At 33.6% G+C, this 27347-nt stretch overlaps 1 long non-coding RNA gene across 1 annotated transcript; it reads left to right on the forward strand.

Moving 5' to 3' along the window:
* The first annotated feature begins 809 nt into the window (after positions 1 to 809).
* LOC127730810 (uncharacterized) lies at positions 810 to 27347 on the forward strand. The gene is made up of 2 exons (XR_007995308.1): positions 810 to 947; positions 27005 to 27347. It is a non-coding gene; the product is annotated as an uncharacterized LOC127730810 (long non-coding RNA).

Raw genomic sequence — 27347 nt, forward strand, 5'->3', positions numbered from 1 at the left:
TGTATAAAAAAAATCATTAATTGATCATCATCGAATAAAACTATATAATTTATGTCAAACAGACAAATTTTTCATTCTTGATTTAAAATTAACTTAAATGAATGCTATATTGATCTCCATAGATAAATAGATCTTTTACCAAATAAGCAAATTCATATCTTTTGCAAATGAAACATACAGAAACCAAGTGTCGTTTTTCTTGCAAAGAACTGTTCTGTTTATGCTGTTGTTTTGTATATACTTGAAGTTTATAACTTAAACTTTGCTTTGCAAGTAAAAATATTTACACCAGAATGTTGTTAACTAAGGTAAAATTGCTGAAAGGCCCCTTCCTAAGTTATAGATATCTATCATTTAACATTAATCATAATATTTTGGGGTGTAAATTAGATACACCTACTCGGGCTAACGCCCTCGTGGTGCATCTTACACATTTCAGGACATCTTTAAATGTGTGTGCGACCTAGACTGCATGTTTGGAGATATAACCTTAAATCATACCTATGACACATCCAAGGTGAATTATATTGGTACAATGTACATGAATGCAGTTGGACGTTGTCGAGACCAAACATCCAAATTCATTCTATGATTTTTAAAGCTATAAAAACATATCTTACAAATTGGTTTAATTTTAAAACTATGGACCCAACAACTCAACTACACTCCATTTTCTAACTCCATGTTTTCACTCCATGACTCCACTCCAACACTCCAACACTCCACTCCACCACTCCACTCCACTCCACTCAACCTTTTAGTACATGCCTGATTTTACTACAGATCTCGGAAATAGTCGTCATCATCTCGTCTGCAAATCTAACTTAATGTACGCGTAAAATTTCACATTTATAATACTGCCATATGTTGTTGTGTATTTTAATGAATGTTGATGCCATCTACGACAAAAGAAGTGACAGCGAAAAAAAGAACAAAATTGGCGACAGGTATGTTTAATACATGATTAACAAATATTTATAACTGTGGCTGTACAATGAATTGACGCTTGTTGAAATAAACGATGAAAAACCTAAGAATTAATTCAATGATCTTCAAATTATTGTGTTCAAACATGCATCGATCTTAAAAGACATCGAAAAATTAGAAAAATTCAAATCCTTAAATGCTGTACGAGTATAAGACATGGAATTTTATCTTTTGTGATTTAGAACAAGTTAAAATGTATAGTCAATAATGGGTTAAGTGTACTAAATGCATGTTTTAAGTGAACACGTGATCTATTTTCACTGCTCTTTGGTCGGGTTGTTGTTGATGCATTCCCCATTCCCACCCTCAATTTTAACAAAGCTTATACATATAGTGTTAATATACTGTAACAGCAACCTAATAATACACCATTATTCTTCTTTTTATGATACTAGTAATCAGGCATTCAGTAAGAATCAATTCTAATGCATATTTTCTCCGAGGAAAGGGGATGAAATATTCTTGTTTACGTACTGATCACTGCAGTGGCGGATTTACTTAGAGTCAGAGTGGGGCACGTGCCCCTCCCCATCGCAAGGTCAAGGTCACCAGCAAACTTTGTATTGCTATTGAATCTACTTATCCACATCTAAGATATTATTTACAGCTTGATTTGACTTATAAACTTGTCGTTAATCAAACCCAGGCTCAAGTGGCGGATCCAGAACTTTTTCTAAAGGGGGAGGGGGCGCTGACTGACCTAAGGGGGCGCTCCAGTCATGCTTCATTGAATCTCTATATAACCAACCAAATTTTTCCCATGAAAGAGGGGGCCGGGCCACCCAGGTTCCCGTAGATCCGCCTATGGCAGCTTCAACATGCGTTATTTATGACAGCTTATCGTTTGGTGTGTAAATATTGACACCTGTCTGAAATGTCTCTTTGCAAAAGCTTTTATGTAAACTACATGTTAATTTGAACAGCACGAATATTTCTATTGGTTTAATAAACAATATTACAGATAAAGGATGTACTTAGGTGAAATTGAAAAAATCTAGAGTTTAAAAAGTTGATACTATAAGTCAGAAAGGAATTAGTAAAGGAACAAAATAAGCTAAAAATATTGATAGGTTATAGAGCTCCTTTTCGAGATATCTAATCTTTAAAAAATGGTGGGAAAAGGCTGACTCTTACCTTATATTTAGTATTGGCATTATTTGGGTCTCATATCGAAAGAAAAGAAATCTGGAATCTGCTTAATTCTTGGTTAATGACGTTTTATGAGCTATTGAAGTCTTAAATGAAAAGAAAAATGGGTGTTATGGGGCAAAATATTTTACCCTGTATCGTATAAAAAAAAACGAAGGAGTCAGAACATTTGACAAGAATTCCTCATTAAGATCATTTAACAGGTGAAATCTTCTGTTCAGGAAAGAAATTATATGCCAGTTGTTTTAGTGTTTATTGGAACACCTTCAATAAACTGTAAAAGCGGTTTCCTAAACCCCGGCTAATTACCCACCAGGTCTGGGGGCATGCACCCAATATTAGTATCCTCATGGAAGTATTATATTGACAGGAACTCCAACAAGTGGACTTCAATCGTTTATAGTGCGATGCCGCGTTAACTATCTGTTAATTAACTCGACATGTCGTATGGATACATGGGTTTCGATCGATTTTTTGGAACCTCGTGACATTGTAATACGGAACATACCGAAATAACCGGATGTGTACTTCATTGTCAAGGAAACGACATTTACCGACCATGTCATTAATGACAAATATGTCAATTTTTACGCAATGTTTGCCTTAAAATAAATAAAAAGGAAGAAACGAAATCCCCGCAACTATTTTCATAAAAAAAAAAACAAACAAAAAAACAAAATTACCCACAAGCCATAAACATTTCAGTTTAAGTTACAATCAATTTAAATAGTTTTTTTTTATTCATGAAAGAGGCGTTGATAAACACGCATAACGGTTATATATACAGGCTTGAAAATCATACAATTCTTATAAAAAGTATTAATCAGCAATTATCATCGCGCTTTACTCCTAACTTTGACAATGTTTTTTTAATTTAAGTGTTTATTGAAAAAATTTCCAAAAAAAAATAAATTCAAAAGTTGATTCCCATAGCGGCTGGTGCCGGGGGAGGTTTTGAGGCTTTGATCGGAAAAATATCAAATATTTTGATTATTTGTTAACTGAATGTTATCATGAGAACCAAATTTCAATTTATTTATGTCATGTGTATGTGTGTAAATGCTTAACAGTTCTGAAACATCTTACACCGTATGTTAAGCAATTTATGTTTTTGTTTCTCGTTGCATGAAATATTTGGCATTGGACATTCAGTTAACAAATAAATGATTTCCAAGCCTGTATATATAACCGTTAAAAAAGAAAAAGACAAACAGACAAACAAAAATACACAAAACACAATATAGAAAATAAAGACTTAGCAACACGAAACCCACCAAAACTGGGGATAATCTCGTTCTCTGGAAGAGAAGGAGATCCTGCTCCACATGTGGCACCCGTCGTGTTGCTGGTGTTAGTAATAACCTAAACAGTCAACCTAGTCTGAGATTACTCTGACGTATGACAGATTTTTTACGAATGGCTTTAAATATTTCTTGATGCATTTAAAGAACGATCACCATGATGGGCCTTAAACAGTAAATATTGGTTTTTATTCTTAAATGTCGTGTTGCTTAGTCTTTATTTTCTATATTGTGTTTTGTGTACTTTTGTTTGTCTGTTTGTCTTTTTCTTTTTTAGCCATGGCGTTGTCAGTTTGTTTTCGATTTATGAGTTTGAATGTCCCTCTTTCTGTTAAGTTGTTTATAACTTTGGAATTATTATAAAAGGTGTAACAATTGATCTGCCTCGTAACCTTCTAATGCTATGTAGAAGTCATCACATGCGTGTAATTAGTTGATAAATACGTTAATAACATTTTTCTACACTGAGACGAAAGAGAAAACCATAAATATTCTTGTAACATTCGAAAAAAATGTACAACCTTTAAGTTAAATTTAATCAATATAATACTTTCATGGTATGCTGAAAAAGAACATGTAATGACTATTAATATAATACGTAGCACTGAATAATGCTGATAATGGAACATATTATGCAGAAATTACTTTTTTTTCAATTTTCCCATAAACTTCTATAGTAATACCTATCCATTTTGATACACCAAAAATTACTTTCCATTCCACATCTTGCAAAACTTAATTTGCATTTTAAAATTTGTTTGATATACATTGTTGATTTACTTCATGCACTGCAAGTTGGCGTTAATGATGACAGAAATACAAAACTGTAGACCGCTTTACTTCAAAGCCATAATTTCGATAAATATGGTAAATGTAACCATCCGGTTATCAGGTTTATCAAAACATTTGTACACAATTTCGATCAACCTTATATCACGATGAATTAATCAATATGTGGAGTCGTGTGTAATGCTGATTCAAATTATTATGTCTATAAATCTTACATTACTTTGATTTACTAGAAAATTAATTGAAGTTGTATGATTTAAAAATTAATAGTTAAATGACTAAAAATTGTGCATCTATAGTGTTTATAAGAGAATAGAAATATAATGGTCACCTAGACTTCTACAAGCAGAAAATAAAATCCTTACTGACGTATAGAGTGCATGCGGGATTTATAATTAAGCAACCACTAAATTTTGAAATGTAGGCCTTTCATCCAAATCGACCCCGGCTGAACCAAAGTACAAAAATATACGACAAAAGGAACGATTTTTCGTTCCTTATTGTTAATTTTCCTCTTTTTTTTTTTTGGACGGTGGTGTTCCTTCTGCACCATCTTACGGTGTTTATGCATCACAACTCGTTCGCTATGCACGTGTCTGTTGTGACGTTTCGGATTTTAATGAACGTAATCTATTTATAACTGGTAAATTATTAAGTCAGGGATTTCGTTACCAAATTATTTAAAACCTTTACTAAACTCTTCCATAAATATTTAGATTTTGTTCGGAAGTTTGGTTGTATTTTTAATCGGAAAGCACACCCTAGTTTTTACGGAGATGTACATGTAGTTTGTCGAGCCTGGAAATTTAGATACGATCCGGGTAAACTTATCGTTACTTTTATTAAACTTATTCTAAAAAGATTACCAATTCAACGCTATAATTAGATCTTTTTGTACTGTTTTCATTGGTATAGTGGTTATCAGTAAATCAAAACCAAACTAAATATTAATTTAAAAAGGCACATTCATTTATAATAAATCCATTATATAGATCATGTAGATGTTGGATGTGAACTTATTTTATATTTTAGTCTTAGATGCATGATTTTATTAGTTATTATTGGCTTTGAACAGCTGTCAATAACTGCGAGTACACTCAGATCTGTACTTAGTGTCTTTTTTTAGTGGGGATGTATAGGTACTCTGCGTTTTTGTAAGATGTATTTTTTCTTTGTTTCGATCTATCCATGTATCGAGTTAAGCCATTTTCAACTGATTTTTATAGTTCGTTCTTATGTTGTACTGTTACACCACTATCCCAGGTTAGGGGAGGGTTGGCGCTCCTTCAAACTTGTTTAAACCCGCCACATTCTGTATGTACTTGTCCCAAGTCAGGAGCCCGTAATTCAGTTGTTGTCGTTTATTGCTGTATATCATATTTGTTTTTCGTTTATTATTTTGCACATAAATCAGGAGGTTAGTTTTCTTTTTTGAATTGTTTTACATTTGTCATTTCAGTGCCTTTAACAGCTAACTATGCGGTATGGGTTTTACTCATTGTCGAAGGCCGTACGATGACCTATAGTTGTGTCATTTTGTCTCTTGAGAAGATTTGTCTCATTAGCAATCGTACCACATCTTCTTATTTTTATAATGACATATTATACATATAGATTAGACCGTTAGTTTTCCTGTTTGAATGGTTTAACACTAGTCATTTTTTGGTCCCTTTTATAGCTTGCTGTTCGGTGTGAACCAAGGGTCCGTGTTGAAGGCCGTACTTTGACCTATAATATTTTACTTTTACAAACTGTGACTTGGATGGAGAGTTGTCTCATTAGCACTCATACCACATCTTCTTATATCTATTATTATGATGATATGGACAAACGAATAAACTATTTTATAACAAAGCCTCGTCTCAATTTTTATGATATTCTATGAAAATTCTGTTTTGATCTCCTTTCATACGTAGACGTACAGTGTGCCACCGATTAGTTCCAAATTATAAATTATGTTTATGCGTTGAGTATACAATTCCTTGGCGTTACATCATGTACATAGTATCTACAATTCATAGTTCACAGCTGGTCATAATCATCTATAATATTCTGGTCATCAGATAAGTTCATGCTGTGAAGACAAATACACAAACGTTTGACTAAATTATTTACTGATTAACTATATGTGCTGGATACGTAGGGTTGCCAGTGGCGGATCCTGGGGGGTGGGGGGTCCTTGAGTTGGAACTCCCCGCCCCTTTTAACCTGGGTTGGGAACCCGTCCCCCTTTTTGAAATCGCCCCTGCAATCGTCATAATCACACCTTGCTTTTCCGATAAATTCGTCACCTCTTAAATACTTTCCACTATTTGCCCTTTCATATCTTTCAGTATGAAGAAATTTCACTTTCAATATACAATAAACAAGTGTGGTCAGATAAATGTAGTGACACCCCAGAGATAGATTTATATTATTTAAAAAGTTACATTGCCGTTCCCTCTTAAAAGACGCTGACATTGTGGAATTTCTTTAAATAACTGTTATCATGTTTCATGTATACAAACCGTTGAATGTTAGGTGCAAATGTCAAAATGGTCGGATTTATAGCATCAGTGGAAATACCACATTGGAATAAATAAAGATTAATTGGTTTAACAATTAGCTGTAGCATTTACAACTGTGGTTTAACTGCATCAAAAATAGATACTGACACCTGATTCAGATAAGTACTTACAGTGACTTATGATATAATCAAGCAAGTGATAAATTCAACACCACGCTGAAGTACGTCCATTATTCATTTTTCATTATTCAAAATTCAATAATGAATAATGAAATAGTTCATTATTCACTATTTAATATCAAGTGATGAATAATGAATAATGAAATAGTTTATGTTTCATTATTCAAGTTAAAGCGGTGAATTGTGAAATAAAAATAAAAAAATTTACTGTGACATTTTAGCTATATCCCGTATTTCTAAATTAGTCTTTTTGGTGTTATCTAACAAATATTCAAATTGATATCAGAAAAAATAAATAAAAACACTCTTTAAATTCTAATTTGATTTATTTATCTGCTTCCTAGTTTCGGAGGATAAACTATATTTTTAACAAGTCGATTGTTCAGCAATGACCATTAGAGGGGTTACGGAGGACCTAAATGCCAAAATACGCGTGAAAATTTAGAAATAGCCTATTTTGAATAATGAAATGGATATTTTGAATAATGGAATGGACTGCTGCGACCCTTTAACCCCTAATTATAGATATACCTTATACCTCATTCGAAAGCTTATTAAGAGAGGAACAAAAGGTATATAGTCAATATGTTCCGCAACGCATATAAGAGGAGTAACGAAGGACCTAAATATCGAAATACGCGTGAACATTAAGAAATAGCTTATTTTGAATAATGGAATGGACTGCTGCAACCCGTCAGCCCCTAATCAAGGAAAAATTTATACACCAAATTAAAGCTTATTGATAGAGGAATAAACTGAGTATAAACGGTATGTGCCGCAATGACCATTAGAGGGGTTACGGAGGACCTAAATGCCAAAATACGCGTGAAAATTAAGAAATAGCCAATTTTGAATAATGAAATGGATATTTTGAATAATGGAATGGACTGCTGCGACCCTTTAACCCCTAATTATAGATATACCTTATACCTCATTCGAAAGCTTATTAAGAGAAGAACAAAAGGTTTATAGTCAATATGTTCCGCAACGCATATTAGAGGAGTAACGAAGGACCTAAATATCGAAATACGCGTGAACATTAAGAAATAGCTTATTTTGAATAATGGAATGGACTGCTGCAACCCGTCAGCCCCTAATCAAGGAAAAATTTATACACCAAATTAAAGCTTATTGATAGAGGAATAAACTGAGTATAAACGATATGTGCCGCAATGACCATTAGAGGCGTTACGGAGGACCTAAATGCCAAAATACGCGTGAAAATTAAGAAATAGCCAATTTTGAATAATGAGATGGATATTTTGAATAATGGAATGGACTGCTGCGACCCTTTAACCCCTAATTATAGATATACCGTATACCTCATTCGAAAGCTTATTAAGAGAGGAACAAAAGATGTATAGTCAATATGTTCCGCAATGCATATTAGAGGAGTAACGAAGGACTTAAATATCGAAATACGCGTGAACATTAAGAAATAGCTTATTTTGAATAATGGAATGGACTGCTGCAACCCGTCAGCCCCTAATCAAGGAACAATTTATACACCAAATTAAAGCTTATTGATAGAGAAATAAACTGAATATAAACTATATGTGCCGCAATGACCATTAGAGGGGTTACGGAGGACCAAAATGCCAAAATACGCGTGAAAATTAAGAAATAGCCAATTTTGAATAATGAAATGGATATTTTGAACAATGTAATGGACTGCTGCGACCCTTTAACCCCTAATTATAGATATACCTTATACCTCATTCGAAAGCTTATTAAGAGAGGAACAAAAGATATATAGTCAATATGTTCCGCAACGCATATTAGAGGAGTAACGAAGGACCTAAATATCGAAATACGCGTGAACATTAAGAAATAGCTTATTTTGAATAATGGAATGGACTGCTGCAACCCGTCAGCCCCTAATCAAGGAAAAATGTATACACCAAATTAAAGCTTATTGATAGAGAAATAAACTGAATATAAACGATATGTGCCGCAATGACCATTAGAGGGGTTACTGAGGACCAAAATGCCAAAATACGCTTGAAAATTAAGAAATAGCCAATTTTGAATAATGAAATGGATATTTTGAATAATGGAATGGACTGCTGCAACCCTTTAACCCCTAATTATAGATATACCTTATACCTCATTCGAAAGCTTATTAAGAGAGGAACAAAAGGTATATAGTCAATATGTTCCGCAACGCATATTAGAGGAGTAACGAAGGACCTAAATATCGAAATACGCGTGAACATTAAGAAATAGCTTATTTTGAATAATGGAATGGACTGCTGCAACCCTTCAGCCCCTAATCAAGGAAAAATGTATACACCAAATTAGAGCTTATTGATAGAGGAATAAACTGAGTATAAACGATATACGCGTCAACAATAAGAAATAGCTTATTTTGAATAATGGAATGAACTGTTACGACCTTTCAGCCCCTAATTACAGAGAAACCTTAAACGTCATTCGAAAGCTTATCAATAGAGGAACAAAAGGTACATAGTCAATATGTCCCGCAACGCCTATTAGAGGAGTTCCGGAGGACCTAAATTTCAAAATACGCGTCAACAATAAGAAATGGCTTATTTTGAATAATGGAATGGAATGCTACGACCCTTCAGCCCCTAATTACAGAGAAACCTTATACACCATTCGAAAGCTTATGGACAGAGGAACAAAATGGTTATAATCAATATGTGCCGCAATGCCCATTAGAGCGGTAACGGAGGACCTAAATGCCAAAATAAGCGTGAACATTAAGAAATAACCAATTTTGAATAATGGAAAAACGATTTTGAATAATGGAATGAACTGCTGCGCTGCTGCGACCCTTAGGTTCGCCAATTTGTTTACTTATTACTTATTTATTATTCGTTACTTATTCTTTATTCCTAATTCCGTATTTCTTACCTATTCGTTACTGAATCATTATTCCTTATTCGTTACTTGTTTTTCCTTATAATCTTTTCATATGTTGCCCCCCTTTAATGCTTTCTTTTTTTTCCTTAACTCTGGTTTGAGGAGGTAAAAATAACCTGTAAGCGCGTATGTACCCGTTTCAGCGCTCGAATGATACCCTATTACTTGTTCGCTACTTATTCGTTCCTTATTCCTTTTGATACGCTACCCCTTTTTGATGCTTTCTTTTCTTGTCTTTGGTGTTAGCTATGGGTTCGGTGAGTTGATATTTCCTGTTAAATCGGATGTCTCCGTCTTTGCGCTCGACTGATACCCTGTTACTTATTCGCTACTTATTTGTTCCTTATTCGATTTTTATACGTTGCATCTTGTTAATGCTTTATTTCCTTTTCTTTTCTTGGTTTTTGTTCTTGGTTCGTAGAGGTGAAATTGCCCTATTAGCGCGTATGTATCTGTTTTTGCGCTCGACTGATACCATGTTGCTTATTATACATTGCCCCCTTTTAATGATTTCGTCTTATTTCTTTTCATGTCTTTGGTGTTGATATAAAAAATAAGATGTGGTATTATTGCCAATGAGACAAATCTTCACAAGAGACCAAATGACACAGAAATTAACTATAGGTTACCGTACGGCCTTCAACAATGAGCAAAGCCCATACCGCATAGTCAGCTATAAAAGGCCCCGAAATGACAAATGTAAAACAATTCAAACGAGAAAACTAACGGCCTAATTTATGTACAAAAAATGAACGAAAAACAAATATGTAACACAGCAACAAACGACAACCACTGAATTACAGGATCCTGGCTTTGGACAGGCACATACACACAGAATGTGGCTGGGTTAAACATGTTAGCGGGACCCCACCCACCTAACCTGGGACAGTGGTGTAACAGTACAACATAAGAACGAACTATAAAAATCAGTTGAAAAAGGCTTAACTCATCAGATGGATACAAATAGAAATACATCTAACAAAAACACAGAGTGGACGTGGCCGGGTACTTGTACATCCCTTTTAGTTCTTTTCATGTCTTTGGTGTTAGTTCTGTTTTTGCAGAGTTAGAATATTTAAAGCCCGTTAGCGCATATGTACCAGTTTCAACGCTCGACTGATTCCTTGTTACTTATTCGCTAGTTATTTGTTCCTTATTCGCCTTTTATAGGCTGCACCTGTTTAATGCTTTCTTTTCTGTTCTTCTCTCTAGTGTTAGTTCTTAGTTCGTAGCGGTGAAATTGTCCTATTAGCGCATATAGACCCGTTTCCGCGCTTGACTGATGCCCTGTTACTTATTCGTTTATCCTTATTCTTTTTTTTTTAAATGGTTGTAGGATTATTCTAACTTGATTTTTTCTTTTTGCATGATTGGAATGAAACATTTACACAAGTAATATATTGAACTGGGAAGGGAAGGGAAGTTATATAAAAATAAGGAGATGTGGTATGATTGCTAATGAGAAAACTATCCTTCAAAGTTCAAACGAAGTGGATGTAAGCAATCATAGGCAACTGTACGGCCTACAACAATGAGGGGGGAAACATACCTTGTAGTCGGCTATAAAAGGCCACGACATGCAAAAATGTGAAACAACTAACGGCCTATTTTATAACAAAACAGTTTACAATAAAACAAATATAACAGACATGAACAAACGACAACAACTGAAATAAAAAAAAACCCTGACTTTGGACAAGTACATAAAGAATATGACGGGTTAAAACATGTTTGTAAGCGCTCAATCTCCCCTAACCTGGGTAAGTGGTGTTACATCACAACATAAAGCATCGAAATAAGAGTACTCGCAGTTACTCAAACCCAATTACCAGTAAAAGATAAATTATGTTATCCCAGACTTATATATCAATCTTTACACATCCAACATATTTAATGTGAAGACGTCATAAACAGTCTGAGAAATGCATTACCCTGTGCAATGCCCAAATATATGTTAACAGTATCGATAGGATGTAGGAATATATATAGCAATATATATTTAGTTTTCATGGTTCAATTTTATCAAAAATAAACTCAGTGATAATACCAATAAAAACAATCTTTAAAGATTTTTCTACTGTGGTAAATTTATAACCTTTAATGATAAGTTTATATATAGGATCAATTAGTTTCATTGATCGTATTTAAATTTACGGGCTTTATAATCAACATTGTCGTAAAAATTAGGATGTGGTATTCCATTTTTAATAAGAACTCTTCAGATACAGCCAAACGTCTAAACTAAATATTGAATTTGGATGGTTTTAATTTTATTTTTGATAACGAAATCCCTGACTTAATAATCTATCAGTTAAACATGAATTACGTTCATTGAAATCAAAAACATGACTACAGACATGGGCAAAGAGAACACATTGTTGAAAATACACACCGTAAGTAGGGGCGAAAGGAACGCCACCATTCTAAAGGCGAAAATTAACAATAAATCGTCTCTTTTGTCGTAAATTTTTGTATAGAGTTTCCGTGTGCAACTTTTACGGGATTCATTTTCACTGTCGTATGCGAGTATGTCTATTGTAGACAAAAAAAGATGATGGAAAAAACTGCGTTTGTTTACTTTTTGAAAATAAAAAATAATTGATTTGAAAGTATGTTTTAACACAATTTCATTAGAATATAACTTTGTAATGTATAAAAACAGGATTAAAGTCCAAAAAAGTGTAACTAAAGCAGCTGAATCCATAATATTGATTACTGAATGCGATTCATTTTAACTATAAATGCGATCATTTCTGATGTGGATTTTTTGGAGGTGCGATGAATTTTCATTGTTGTTTTATATGATAATTCGACATGCAACAACTGAAAATAGTCTTTTAATGACTTTAATATTGATGATATTTACAATTTGAAATGCAAGCTATGCAGATGCTTACTTAAATATACACGGGTATAACCAACGTATGGTTGATTCCGGACGTTGTGCGTTGTAAACCGTTCGTCAATTTTTTTTTTCAGTACGTTTGTTGCGTGTTTTCGTCAAAGGTCTGTACCGTTCGTTAGTAAAACATCGAGAACAAAATTAGCTGTTATTATTGAAATACCTATCTTTTATTTTTTGTTAGCAAGCATTTGAAAATACTAAAACTATTTAACATTTCTAACATTTCATATTGAAGATTAAAACAACCTGAATTTTGTATTTGTTTGACGTGAAACAGAACTTACTGGAGCTAGAGAAGCCCACTCATCGGCAGCGCCTGATTGCAATCCAGTTTTTTTAAAAATCCAGTATTTTGATCTTGAGTTCAATGGTCAAGCTCATTCGAAGGTCAGGGTAATATGCGTCACATCGCCTTAAGATGATACACGTTCATATCATGCATATTCAAATATTTTTTGATGAGTTTGCTATCAGTGTGTCATGGATCCGGAAATATACTGGAGTAGAACATCAATGACTATGACGTTTTTTTAAAGCTTTGTAAGCTTTGAAAATTTGTCACACCGTTTCATACATATTTCCTCCATATTGATAGGCTTTTGCACAACGAACAGTACAAGAATGTACAACGAACGGTTCTAAAGAAAGCAAACAAACTACAAAGAGAATAAATCGTACAGTGCCAAAATTCTGAGGTCAGTTTTTCAAATAAATGTCTAACAACGGGTTTCTCATTCGCATTATGTATTTTAATCAACAACAAATCACAAAATACACGGTCGCATTTAGTGTAAGAGCCAACCAACTATGCTATATTTGTAGTTTAATCAAGTTTGAGTTACACAGAGTGTTTGTTTTTATCAATATATAATGCTGTCAGGGGCAGTAAACTTTGATTTCATAAACATCGAATACTTAACTGAACAGTACGTCAATTAGTCTTTGGTGAAAATATTAGGACGGTTTATCTACCAATATAGCTTTGCGATGCAGCGATTAACGTCCGGAATCAACTGTACGGCGGTTATACCCCGAACAATTTAAACATGTAATAATAAACTGTATTCAATATATCCTTGTATTCTTACAATTACGTATTTGCTTATTTGTAACAACGATTTATAAGAAATTCAAACATAAATTAAGGTGACTCAACTGATGCTCGAAATTTCTTTACTGTATAAGATGTATACACAATGGCATGAGAAATATCAATTATCCAGTCATCCAAGCGTCAAATGTAAAGCAATTGTTTGTGCGAGATGAAAACGTTACCACTCATTCAATCGTGAAATGAAGATCGTCTTTTGAATGCTCTTTGTTATCTAAGATGCATCCATTAGAGCTATTTTCCTAATTCTTGTAGATTAAAGGTTTGGCTGGCATGCTTGCTTTGTTTTTATAAATGTTTGCTCAAATTAATTTCAATGCCTAAGCAAACATTTATACAAACAAAGCAAGCAAGCCAACCGCACTTTTAAACTACAAGCATTAGGAAAATAGCTCTAATGACGTTTTATTTGTATGTGATGTAGATTTAGACCGAAACCGAAAACTTTGCTTTTTCGGTGACGTGGATTGCCTTAACTGTCCAAGATATATGTATTCAATGATGGCGTGTCATATGAAAGGATAAATTTTATCCTACATATAGATCTGAATCTGGAAAAATTATTGCAGAAAATAGAATGGACAATATTAGCAATAAATGCTATTTTTTTGGAATTTATTGATATATTACCCCAGACTTTCACTCACAAAGTATGCATATATAATCAATCCTTCTGACTTCACAATTTTTGCTAGAAAGTCGGCTGAATTAAGACTTTATATGATGAAAATTAATTAATTTCCATCTGTGAAAATGCATCGCATGTACAATAGAAATGAATCGCCCCTACAGTGAAAATGAAGTCTAGTATCATTATTCGACAGTTAACATGAATCGCATAACGAAAACAGAATAGTGGAATTTAATTCAATATCAACATGCTGAATAACAAAACCTGTTTTAGGTTATACAACATTAATAATTATGTTAAAAGGTACATTTTTCAGCAAATGAACCTTAACTGCTGCGTTTCAATATCTTGCACGCTCTGTTCGTGAACTATTCTTAATATTTATCTATTTGTGTATCAATTTTACACCTGGATGGCTGTAGGCGCGATGAAAACCCGTCCGCATCTCATACCTATATTGTGAATTTATAAAAACAGTACACATGATGTATTATTTCTTATTTTATTCAAAAATCATCTGTTTATTTATCTTTCTATATTAGAAATTCATAACGGAAACAGCAAAAATGGTATTTCAGGATTCGCACATTATATACACTGATTTTTGCTTTTTAAGTGTCTATCTATTCTTTTTTTTATATAGTTTTCAAGATAGTAGGCAAAGACGTAAAATATTGGTAAAAATCGACAGTAACTTCTACAAAAACTTATTTGTGGTACTTGACTTGCTGATCATTTTTGCTTTCTTATGTTTTTATCTATCTGATTACAGTTTTTCAAATTGATAAAAAAAAACGTCATTAGAGCACAATAACTCGGAGAGTCGTCTGACGATAACGACTATGTGCTTTGATCATTTTTGGAATATTAGCCAAAAGTTTTGAAATAATAGATAATAAGTAGACCTGATCATTTTGAACATTTCAACCTCTTTCTATTTGTCTATTTTTCTCTATTGCCTCAATTAGTAGCAGTTTTCAAGATAATAGACAAAACCTGCATTTTATTCCTGTGTTCTATTTTAAGCCATGTCGGCCAAGTTGGTTGGCAAGCGGGGTTATCAGACATATTTCTAAACTAGATACTCTAATTATGATTGTGGCCAATTTTGGTTAAATTGCCCAGTAGTTTCAGAGGAGAAGATTTCTGTAAAAGTTAACGACGACGGACGACGACGGCCAAGTGATGATAAAAGCTCACTTGGCCTTTTTGGCCAGGTGAGCTAAAAAAATGATATACAGATAGTAGCACAGATTTATCTTGCTTGGTGGAATGAAACTTATACAGATGGTTGATATAGGGAATAGGTTAAAATTACTATTAGTTCAAATACAGGTTCGGTACAGTATCCCATTATCAATTATTAATTGAAACACATGTATACAGACAAAATATTTTCAATGTAGGTTCCTGCTTCTCTCTCACTATAATTGCAAGCATATGTACATAAAATGTAGTTCGGGTAGCATCAGTTGGCAGTGAAGCTTTTACTGGTATTTTTTTACAAGCATATTTGTAAGATTCTGGTCCCTACTATCATTTGAATACGGCATTGCAGCTCATATTGATAATATCTTTTCTTCCTCTATAATAAGGGGCTGAAGGGTCGCCGCAGTCCATTCCATTATTCAAAATAAGCTATTTCTTAATGTTCACGCGTATTTCGATATTTAGGTCCTTCGTTACTCCTCTAATATGCGTTGCGGAACATATTGACTATATATCTTTTGTTCCTCTCTTAATAAGCTTTCGAATGAGGTATAAGGTATATCTATAATTAGGGGATAAAGGGTCGCAGCAGTCCATTCCATTATTCAATATATCCATTTCATTATTTAAAATTGGCTATTTCTTAATTTTCACGCGTATTTTGGCATTTAGGTCCTCCGTAACCCCTCTAATGGTCATTGCGGCACATATCGTTTATACTCAGTTTATTCCTCTATCAATAAGCTTTAATTTGGTGTATAAATTTTTCCTTGATTAGGGGCTGACGGGTTGCAGCAGTCCATTCCATTATTCAAAATAAGCTATTTCTTAATGTTCACGCGTATTTCGATATGTAGGTCCTTCGTTACTCCTCTAATATGCGTTGCGGAACATATTGACTATATATCTTTTGTTCCTCTCTTAATAAGCTTTCGAATGAGGTATAAGGTATATCTACAATTAGGGGATAAAGGGTCGCAGCAGTCCATTCCATTATTCAATATATCCATTTCATTATTCAAAATTGGCTATTTCTTAATTTTCACGCGTATTTTGGCATTTAGGTCCTCCGTAACCCCTGTAATGGTCATTACTGAACAATCGACTTGTTATATCTATAATTAGTGGATGAAGAATAGCAAAGGTCCAGTGAAAATAAAAAAAGACCACGTAGAGTATTTTAATTTATAAATATATGTTTTGGTATTCAGGTCGTCCATACATTGAACCAAGGAATTCCTGTTAAAAATAGTTAGGAAAACCCACTAGTTTATCCTCCGAAACTAGGAAGCAGATAAATAAATCAAATTAGAATTTAAAGAGTGTTTTTATTTATTTTTTCTGATATCAATTGGAATATTTGTTAGATAACACCAAAAAGACTAATTTAGAAATACGGGATATAGCTAAAATGTCACAGTCAATTTTTTTATTTTTATTTCACTATTCACCGCTTTAACTTGAATAATGAAACATAAACTATTTCATTATTCATTATTCATCACTTGATATTGAATAGTGAATAATGAACTATTTCATTATTCATTATTGAATTTTGAATAATGAAAAATGAATAATGGACGTACTTCAGCGCGGTAAATTCAACCTATTGATATATGTAATCTGAATGTCTCATATGGAGCATGAAATAGTGACCTATTTCAGCGGCTCATCCCTACCACTCGTTATATTATAACATTAAGTGCCCCCTCCCCCCATTTTCCGAGCAAAGGATATATATATATATTCGTTTGCATAATGGTTAGAAAGGTCATTTCATACGAAAACAATATTTGTTTTATTGAATTTTGCGCTAAATCGGTAAGTTAAAAAACTTACGAAGCCGTGTTACAAAGTAGGTATGCATATTTACATTACGGCATTTATCAGATTATCAATTATCGAAGATTAATATCATTTGTATATATATTCAAAAATGTTGCTTAAATGAACCTAACTGGATTGCGATTGGCATGAACAAATATCTGCATATTTGTTTGAATTGTTTTACATTTGTCATTTTATAGCTGACTATGTGGTATGGGTTTTGCTCAATGTTGAAGGCCGTATGGTGACCTATACTTGCAAGCTTCTACGTCATTAAGTCTCTTGTGGAGAGTTGTCTCATTGGCAATCACACATGTACCACATCTTCTTATTTTTATATTTATCAAATTTTTGAAAAAAAGAGAGAAAAAAAAAAGAAACTTTTATACAAGTTTTCTAAATATAAATCTTACAAGCGGTGATCAAAGACATCATTTGTTAAAGTAGAAAAAGGAGAAATAAAATAATTGTATTCAAAATTTTAGAATAAGGTATACAATTAGAGAGTTTTTTCATAGATACATATTTCAAAGTCATACATATGATAGTCACGATGGTACACTTTCATTTCAATTATGCATCAAGTATTTATAGAGTACAAGTGGTATATTTTCGTTTTATCAGACAGCCCAACGACACAAGTAACCAAAAGACAGTTGGACAGACAGACGTCCATTTTTAACATTCTGATTTCGTGATGAAAGAAAATTTATAAATCATTTGTTTTTTGTCCAGAATAAAACTTGATAAAGCAAAGTATAATATATTGTCATTTCTGAAATACGGATTATAAAAATAAAGCATAGCACCATACCGATCCATTTTGCGTCTTGTGAAACATCTTCATAGCAATTATCATTCGTAATGTTAGAAAATTTTGGATAGATAATGTGTTTTTGTTCAGAGTAATTTTTGATAAAACAAAGCGTTCATTGACATATATTCATAGCTTTCGTCAATATAATGATATATATTCAAAGACGAGGAATTACTGCCATGCCGATTCTGTTTTCCTCTCATGAAACAATGTTGTCATTTTTGAAATATGGATCATCAAAATTCCTACTTCTAGCATGAATACCACTCACTACATGTTCTCAAAGAAGCATACCGGTAGTTACTGCGAGAATACCTTTCTGCGATACCAGTTCCCTTTTGCGTCTAGTGAAACATTTTAATTGTAGCAAATCAGTTTGATTGCATCATTTACCAGAAATTAAAATTTGTATTATCATACAAATATAAAACTGCTTGTTTAACTTCCACTGACAAATATTTGACATATGCAAAACGAATCCTCTGTCCAAATGACACAATTATGACGTATTTCTCGCTAACAATTAGCTAGTTAATTGGTATATGTGCGTACCTTGCAAGGTCCTTATGCCCGTCTGATAGTTTTCAATTGATCTCGAGCTCATTTCATGGATCAGTGAAAATGCAAGTGTGTTAATTTTTGAATAAAGCATGTAATTACTATTTTTCACTGTTTTATGCACAATATATATGAATAACCCGAATAATTCAGACTATCTTTTTAATCGATATCTTTTGTTAATCACAAGATGTGTTATTTGCTAGATATTTATGATGCATACAATTAAAAGTGAACAGACAACACCGTGCTGTAATCAATACTTGTGGGAAAGTCAAATGACCAACGCTTAGTGAGAATGAAATAACAAACAACCATCAATTCTGAAACACAAAAATTCACAGCTGCAGACTCCTTCATCTCTATCTCTTCTTCTAAATTTGCACAAGAGAAATTTTAATAGCAGATACCCGGTTTGATGCCGTACCAACCGTAGCACGACATGGGAGCCGAGATTGAACGAAAATAATTGATATATACACTTAATATCAACGTACGTTTTATGAATCATAATCAACAGTATTGGAAGTATTTTGAGCTGCATCATGGCATTATTTTCACTTGGATATAATGCGTATCTATAGCAAACGATAGTGTGTGTACTCGATTATGCTTTCAAGTAACTGTTGCACGAATGGTTTATAAGCAGATTTAGTAGACATTACTTTATATTATATCTGATTTTGCATGCTATAAATATCATGAAAAAAGCATAACATGAATAGGTTGGAATTTTATGGGTAGGTTTTTAGAAAACATGATAAAATAAGATCAATTTCAACATACACAAGCTAGTAATCTCATTTTTAAAGGGATAGAAGCTACGACAAAATTATGACCAAGTTTTAAAGTGCTAAAATCAAAGATATGTACTAAAAATTAACAATAAGATCGCTGGAATGTTTATATAAACTACAGAAGTGTTAATAATTGATAATTAATATCGTGTTGCGTGCCTATTCATCTCATTAATTATGCATCGGGTTTACTTCCCGAACTTTGCCGACACAGCGAGTGAAATGACCCAGATATAAATAGATATGAACATGTGTTTTTTGTTTTCTTACGTATTTGATAATTTCTTTAAATTAAACGTACATATTTGACACCATTTATCAAATTGTGTAAACAACAAAATATAACAAAGGCCTGCATATTATTAGAACCCAAGGTTCTCAAACAATGGCGATATTATACTCTTGTTTTTACAATTGTATGACAAAACAATGCCGATAATGTATACACGTGTTTGTGAATTGAATTGGGGCCATCATGAAGGATACACCGGAAGAATAATATTAAATTGTAAAGAAGTTAATTTTTAAAATTCTGCTAAGTTGGGAGATTACTGCCCGTAAATTTTGGACAACAACGATTTGAACACGTCGCGATTTGTTTTCATGTGATCTGGAATAGTTTAGAAATGTAAACATTTCGCAAACCGTCGTATTGTCGGCTACTTCTGTGTGGCTTTGCCTGCGTGACAGGTCGTTTAAGTGATTCTAATGACCGATATCATCGCCGTTATTTATTTTCAATTTACAATAACTTGTCTGCACCTCTTTTCTGTTCCTTTTTCTCGCAGAAACTGTAAATACACGTTCCATTCCCGCGACAACATTCCTCTGTTCGACATTTTCCCTTCGAGGGACAACGTGCGATTGCGCATTGATGTCTGCCTAGTAAAGGTTAACATAGGTCATATGAATAAGGGTTGGCTTAACATCGAATTTTTGTCTGTAGACAATAATTAAATTCAAGTGTAAAACGTTAAAAAGTTTCTAAATGCTAAATGGAAAGTAAACAGTGAAGGTTTTATTTATACTTTATTAACTTTTTGTACAAATTCCGGCATATATATTAAAAAATGAATTTAATGAAAATCGTAGCTACTATCTGTTTAAGGTATTAATGCCTCGCACACCAGGATCAAGCTAGCAGCCACTGCGCTTGCAGCCAGTTTTCAGATATGACTATAAACCCAAAAGTTGCATCAGATTCAAACTTAGTACTAGAAACCGTTTTCATTAATATATGACTACTCAATTATCTGTTTTAAAAATACAATTAAGCAGTCAAAGACACTCTGATTAAATGAATTTCAAAATTTCATTTCGTGTTCATTAATTTAACGACAATTCATTTAATAGCGTCTTTGACTGCTTCATTTTATATATAAAACAGACGATTTAATGGTTACTAGTATATTTTTTTTAATAAAAGAAAATTAATTTAGAATGAATCTTATGCAATTTTTTATGGTTTATAGACATACCTGGAAAATGGCTGCTATCGGAGTGGCTGGTCGTTCATACGTACATCAAGTTAATTCGAATTTGAACGATGTTGGTCGAGCGGGTATTACATAGTATTACATACCAAGTGTACAAGCTTAAATGAAAAAGTAAAGATGAGCGTAATCAGTATCAAATCCTTGCATTCTTTACTGCAATTCAATACTTTTATAATTCTTATATTTTTTCTGTGTTTTCACAAAAATCGTCTTACACATGTATGAGAAATTTTACCAATAATTAAAGTACGAAGAAAGGATCAAATTATAAGATACTCTAATAAGGTATCTATTATAGAACACGAGTGTTAGTGCAATTTAGTATAAGATGGTGGCGATGGGTTGCTGCTTAAAGTCAAGAGGCAAAGTTAATTTTTATTTAGGACGGGAACATATGTTAATGTGATATGCATAATAAACCCTGCTTTGTACTAGACCGACTTGCTGGGATGGATTTACAACTTGCTCGCTCACAAGGCAACAGTCCGTAGGAAGACATCAGATGCGGATCCGGGATTTTGAAAAAGGGGGGGGGGGGACTGGGGCCTCTTATTAGGCAATGTTTGGAGTGGAACATGTAAAACATTTTCATTAACCACAAAAGTAGCTCCATAAGGAGGATTCGGGTAAAATCCGCCGCTTCACATGTCACCCTAGTCGGACATCTTATTCTAATTCCGAGCCGACCAGTCTTTTCTCTTACTCCTTAATGCTGCGTGCTCAGCGTAGTCGCAGCAAATGTCACTTTTAAAGTTTATGTTTTGACCAAGCCGGGTTTCGATCCCATGACCTCCTGCACTCGATGTAGACATGCTACCACGACACCACTGAAAGTTGTTCTTGTTATTTGTATGCCCCACCTACGATAGTAGAGGGGCATTATGTTTCCTGGTCTGTACGTCCGTTCGTCCGTTCGTTCGTCCGTCCGTCTGTCCCGCTTCAGGTTAAAGTTTTTGGTCAAGGTAGTTTTTGATGAAGTTGAAGTCCAATCAACTTAAACTTCGTACACATGTTCCCTATGATTTGATCTTTCTAATTTAAATGCCAAATTAGATTTTTGACCCCAATTTCATGGTCCACTGAACATAGAAAATGATAGTGCGATGGGGCATCCGTGTACTATGGATAAGTTCTTGTTAAATATAATTCAATGCTTCTAGATATTGCTTTTTTTCATCGGCAACAGACTTATAAAGATTTATTTTCAAATGTGTATGCTCCCGCCGTAGCGGAGGGGTCTATAAGTTTTTTATCCTTGCATGTCTGTACGTCCGTAAGAACGTCCCATAATTTGTTTCCGTTCTCTAACTTTAGTTTGCCTCAACCAAATGTTATGAAACTTATACACAATGCTTATTACCACAAAACACAGATCAAATTTGAATTTTGGTGGCGTCACTCCTGCCATTCTTGAGTTATACCCCTTTACAAATGGAAAAATTGCTGAAGTTTTTGTTTCCTGTTCTCTAACTTTAGTTTGCCTCAACTTAATGTTATGAAACTTATACACAATGCTTATTACCACAAAACATAGACCAAGGTTGAATTTTGGTGGCGTCATTTTAACCGTTCTAGAGTTATGCCCCTTTACAAATGGAAAAATTGATAATTTTTTTTGTTTCCGTTCTCTAACTTTAGTTTGCCTCAACCAAACTTTATGGAACTTATACACAATGTTTTTTACTACAAAACACAGACCAAGTTTGAATATTGATGGCGTCACTTTTGCCGTTCTAGAGTTATGCCCCTTTACAAATGGAAAAAAATGCTTATTTTTTTGTTTCCTTTCTCTAACTTTAATTTTCCTCAACCAAATGTTATGAAACTTATACACAATACTTATTACTACAAAACACAGATCAAGTTTAAACTTTGATGGCGTCATTTTTTACCGTTCTAGAGTTATGCCCTTTACAAATGGAAAAATTGCTGGATTTTTTGTTCCGGTTGTCTAGCTTAAGTTTTCCTCAACTAAATGTTATCAAACGTATACACAATGCTAATTACCACAAAACTCAGAGCAAGTACAAATTTGGGTAGCGTCACTTTTACAGTTCTTGAATTGTGTCCCTTTATAACATTATATGCAAGCGGGGGCAGCATCTGTGTCCATCCCCATTTATTTAGTTTATTTTTTTAGAATGCATTTCTTAAAGGTTTGATTTTTATACGACCGCAAAAAAATTTTTGTGGTCGTATATTGGTATGACGTTGGCGTCGTCGTCGTCCGGCGTCGTCGTCGTCGTCGTCGTCGTCGTCGTCTGGCGTCGTCCGGCGTCGTCCGAAGACACATTGGTTTTCGCACTCTAACTTTAGTTTAAGTGAATGGATCTTTATGAAATTTTACCACAAGGTTCAATACCACAAAAGGAAGGTTGGGATTGATTTTGGGGGTTATGGTAATAACAGTAAAGGAATTAGGGGCCAAAAAGGGGCCAAAAATAAGCATTTTTGTAACTTCCAGACATAACTTGTGTGTTAGTGTATGGATCTCTCTGACATTGTACCACAAGGTTCCATATCACTAAAGGAATGCTGGGATTGATTTTGGGGGTAATTGCCTCCAAATTTTAGGAATTAGGGGCCAAAAAGGGGCAAAAAACAAGCATTTTTCTAGTTTCATGACAATAACTTGTGTGTAAGTGTATGGATCTTTCTGAAATTGTACTACAAGGTTCCATATCACAAAGGGAAAGCTGGGTTTGAGTTTGGGGGTAATTGCCCTAAATGTTTAGGAATTTGGGGCCAAAAAGGGGCCAAAAAACACATTTTTTTCTAGTTTCCAGACAATAACTTGTGTTCAAGTGTATTGATCTCTCTGAAATTGTACTGCAAGGTACCATACCACAAAGGGAAGGCTGGGATTGAGTTTGGGGGTGATGAATCATAATGGGGGTTCAAAAAATTTTGGGGGGGGGGGGATTTATTTTTTTTTTCTTTTTTTCCTTTTTTGTTTCTTTTAAAATTTTCCATTTTAAGTTGGTTATTTCTGATTTAAATTTAAAATCAAATAATAATGATATGGTAGGAGATACACACCAAACAGGATGTGTAAATTATTATATAATAAGTATTGTGCAATAGCAAGAAATTTTCAATTGCACAGTATTGCACAATAGCAAGAAATCTTCAATTGCACAGTATTGCGCAATAGCAAGAAATCTTCAATTGCACAGTATTGCGCAATAGCAAGAAATATCCAATAGCACAATATTGCGCAATAGCAAGAAATTGTCAATTGTACAGTATTGCGCAATAGCAAGAAATATTTAATAGCACAGGATTGTGCAAAAGAAGATACTTCCTATAAATTGCTTATTTCTTGACCAATTTCAATGGGGTTTTATTCTTGATTTCATGGGGTTCTTTAATATGCTGAATCTAATCGTGTATTTAGTTTTTGGATTTTGGGCCCCGTTTTTAAATTGGTCCACATTGAGGTCCAAAGGGTCCAAAATTAAACTTTGTTTGATTTCATCAAAAATTGAATTATTGGGGTTCTTTGATATGCCGAATCTAACTGTGTATTTAGATTCTTAAATTTTGGTTCCGTTTTCAAATTGGTCTACATTAAGGTCCAAAGGGTCCAAAATTAAACTTAGTTTGATTTTAACAAAAATTGAATTCTTTGGGTTCTTTGATATGCTGAATCTAAACATGTATTTAGATTTTTGATTATGGGCCCAGTTTTCAAGTTGGTCCAAATCGGGGTCCAAAATTAAACTTTGTTTGATTTCAACAAAAATTGAATATATGGGGTTCTTTGATATGCTGAATCTAACCATGTATTTAGATTTTTGATTTTTGGGCCCCGTTATCAACTTTGTCCACATTGAGGTCAAAAGGGTCCAAAATTAAACTTTGTTTGATTTCATCAAAAATTGAATTATTGGGGTTCTTTGATATGCCGAATCTAACCGTGTATTTAGATTCTTAATTTTTGGTTCCGTTTTCAAATTGGTCTACATTAAGGTCCAAAGGGTCCAAAATTAAACTTAGTTTGATTTTAACAAAAATTGAATTCTTAGGGTTCTTTGATATGCTGAATCTAAACATGTATTTAGATTTTTGATTATGGGCCCAGTTTTCAAGTTGGTCCAAATCGGGGTCCAAAATTAAACTTTGTTTGATTTCAACAAAAATTGAATATATGGGGTTCTTTGATATGCTGAATCTAACCATGTATTTAGATTTTTGATTTTTGGGCCCCGTTATCAACTTTGTCCACATTGAGGTCAAAAGGGTCCAAAATTAAACTTTGTTTGATTTCATCAAAAATTGAATTATTGGGGTTCTTTGATATGCCGAATCTAACCGTGTATTTAGATTCTTAATTTTTGGTTCCGTTTTCAAATTGGTCTACATTAAGGTCCAAAGGGTCCAAAATTAAACTTAGTTTGATTTTAACAAAAATTGAATTCTTAGGGTTCTTTGATATGCTGAATCTAAACATGTATTTAGATTTTTGATTATGGGCCCAGTTTTCAAGTTGGTCCAAATCGGGGTCCAAAATTAAACTTTGTTTGATTTCAACAAAAATTGAATATATGGGGTTCTTTGATATGCTGAATCTAACCATGTATTTAGATTTTTGATTTTTGGGCCCCGTTATCAACTTTGTCCACATTGAGGTCAAAAGGGTCCAAAATTAAACTTTGTTTGATTTCATCAAAAATTGAATTCTTGGGGTTCTTTGATATGCTGAATCTAACCATGTATTTAGATTTTGGATATTGGACCATAATAGGTGAATGTCCAATTTAAAATTTTTAAGTTCTTAGACCACATTCAATCTGTGTTAGAAACCTATGCTGTGTCAAATATTTAATCTCAATCCAAATCCAAAGCTGTATCAAGCTTGAATGTTGTGTCCATACTTCCCCCAACTGTTCAGGGTTCGACCTCTGCGGTCGTATCAAGCTGCGCCCTGCGGAGCATTTTATTAGCGTATAAAACAAATTTGGTGACCTTATTTAATTTCTACTGTAACGTCACCACAATTGCTATACTCTATAACGCTATTATACCATACAGTGTCGTAAAAAAATCGTGAGCGTGAACTATTCCTAACTATTGCCAATTCTCAAGCGTAATCAATTGATGAGGAAATAGACTTACTAGGTTTTAAGGACATTTCTGCTACCAATACAAAAACGCACATTGGCAAATATGTAAATATACTGCAAGTGAAAGAAAGTTACTGTATAGACTGTAACTCCATCTTTTCTAAATTAGACAGGGTTTCACATCTATTTTTAAATGTTTGTATTGTCTTCATTTTTATGAATCAAATATCGAGTTTGAAATTTTCCCGATTAACACAGTGTTGACAGAATGATTCTCATGATACATATTTTAAAACTGAGCTTATAGTTCGCGCAAACCTCCTCAAAATTTGTTGTATACTCAGATATCAGAATGTCTGTAAAGGGGCTTGTACTCTTTCTTAATGATATCAAAATTGCCCTATGCAGGTACAATCTTCTCATGTTATAGATATCAACATCAGAATGACAATAACAGAAAGTATTGAGACATTCAATGCAGTTAACCCTGTAACCAATATACATATAGCAGGCTTATTTTTACGTAAGGGAGCTACCATTTGACTTTAATTGGGGGAAAAGGGGGGGGGGATGAAAAATATTGTCCTGCATTTTTTTTTAATTGTAATCTCTGTCCTGCCTTTTTCTTTTTGTTTTTCCCTCTATTCGGTCCTGACGTTTTTTTCAAATTTCATTCCAAGTCCTCCCTCCCCTAAAAATGAAATGGAAGCTTCCTTATAATATTAACGTAACGTCACACTGTCTGGTACATGTAGCAATCTTTTGTATCAACGATTTATCTATTTACAGGAAAGGAAAAGAAGACTTCTACCCAAGGCGTGATATCTTTACAGGAAAGAAAAAGATGACTTCTACCCAAGGCATGATACATTTACAGGAAAGGAAAAGAAGACGTGTACTCAAGGCAAGATATATTTACAGGAAAGGAAAAGAAAACTTCTACTCAAGGCATGATATATTTACAGGAAAGGAAAAGAAGACTCCAACTTAAGGCATGATCTACTACTACTGTATAAAGACACAAAAAAAAAGACAGAGCTTATTGTCTATTTAATCTGTATGGTTTGAATTATAATATTTGCTGTAAATGTTGAACAGTTGAAATTAAAACCACATTCTGCAAGATTATAAA

This window comes from Mytilus californianus, unplaced genomic scaffold (genome assembly GCF_021869535.1).
Source record: "Mytilus californianus isolate M0D057914Y unplaced genomic scaffold, xbMytCali1.0.p SCAF_2, whole genome shotgun sequence".
NCBI classification, from domain to species: domain Eukaryota; kingdom Metazoa; phylum Mollusca; class Bivalvia; order Mytilida; family Mytilidae; genus Mytilus; species Mytilus californianus.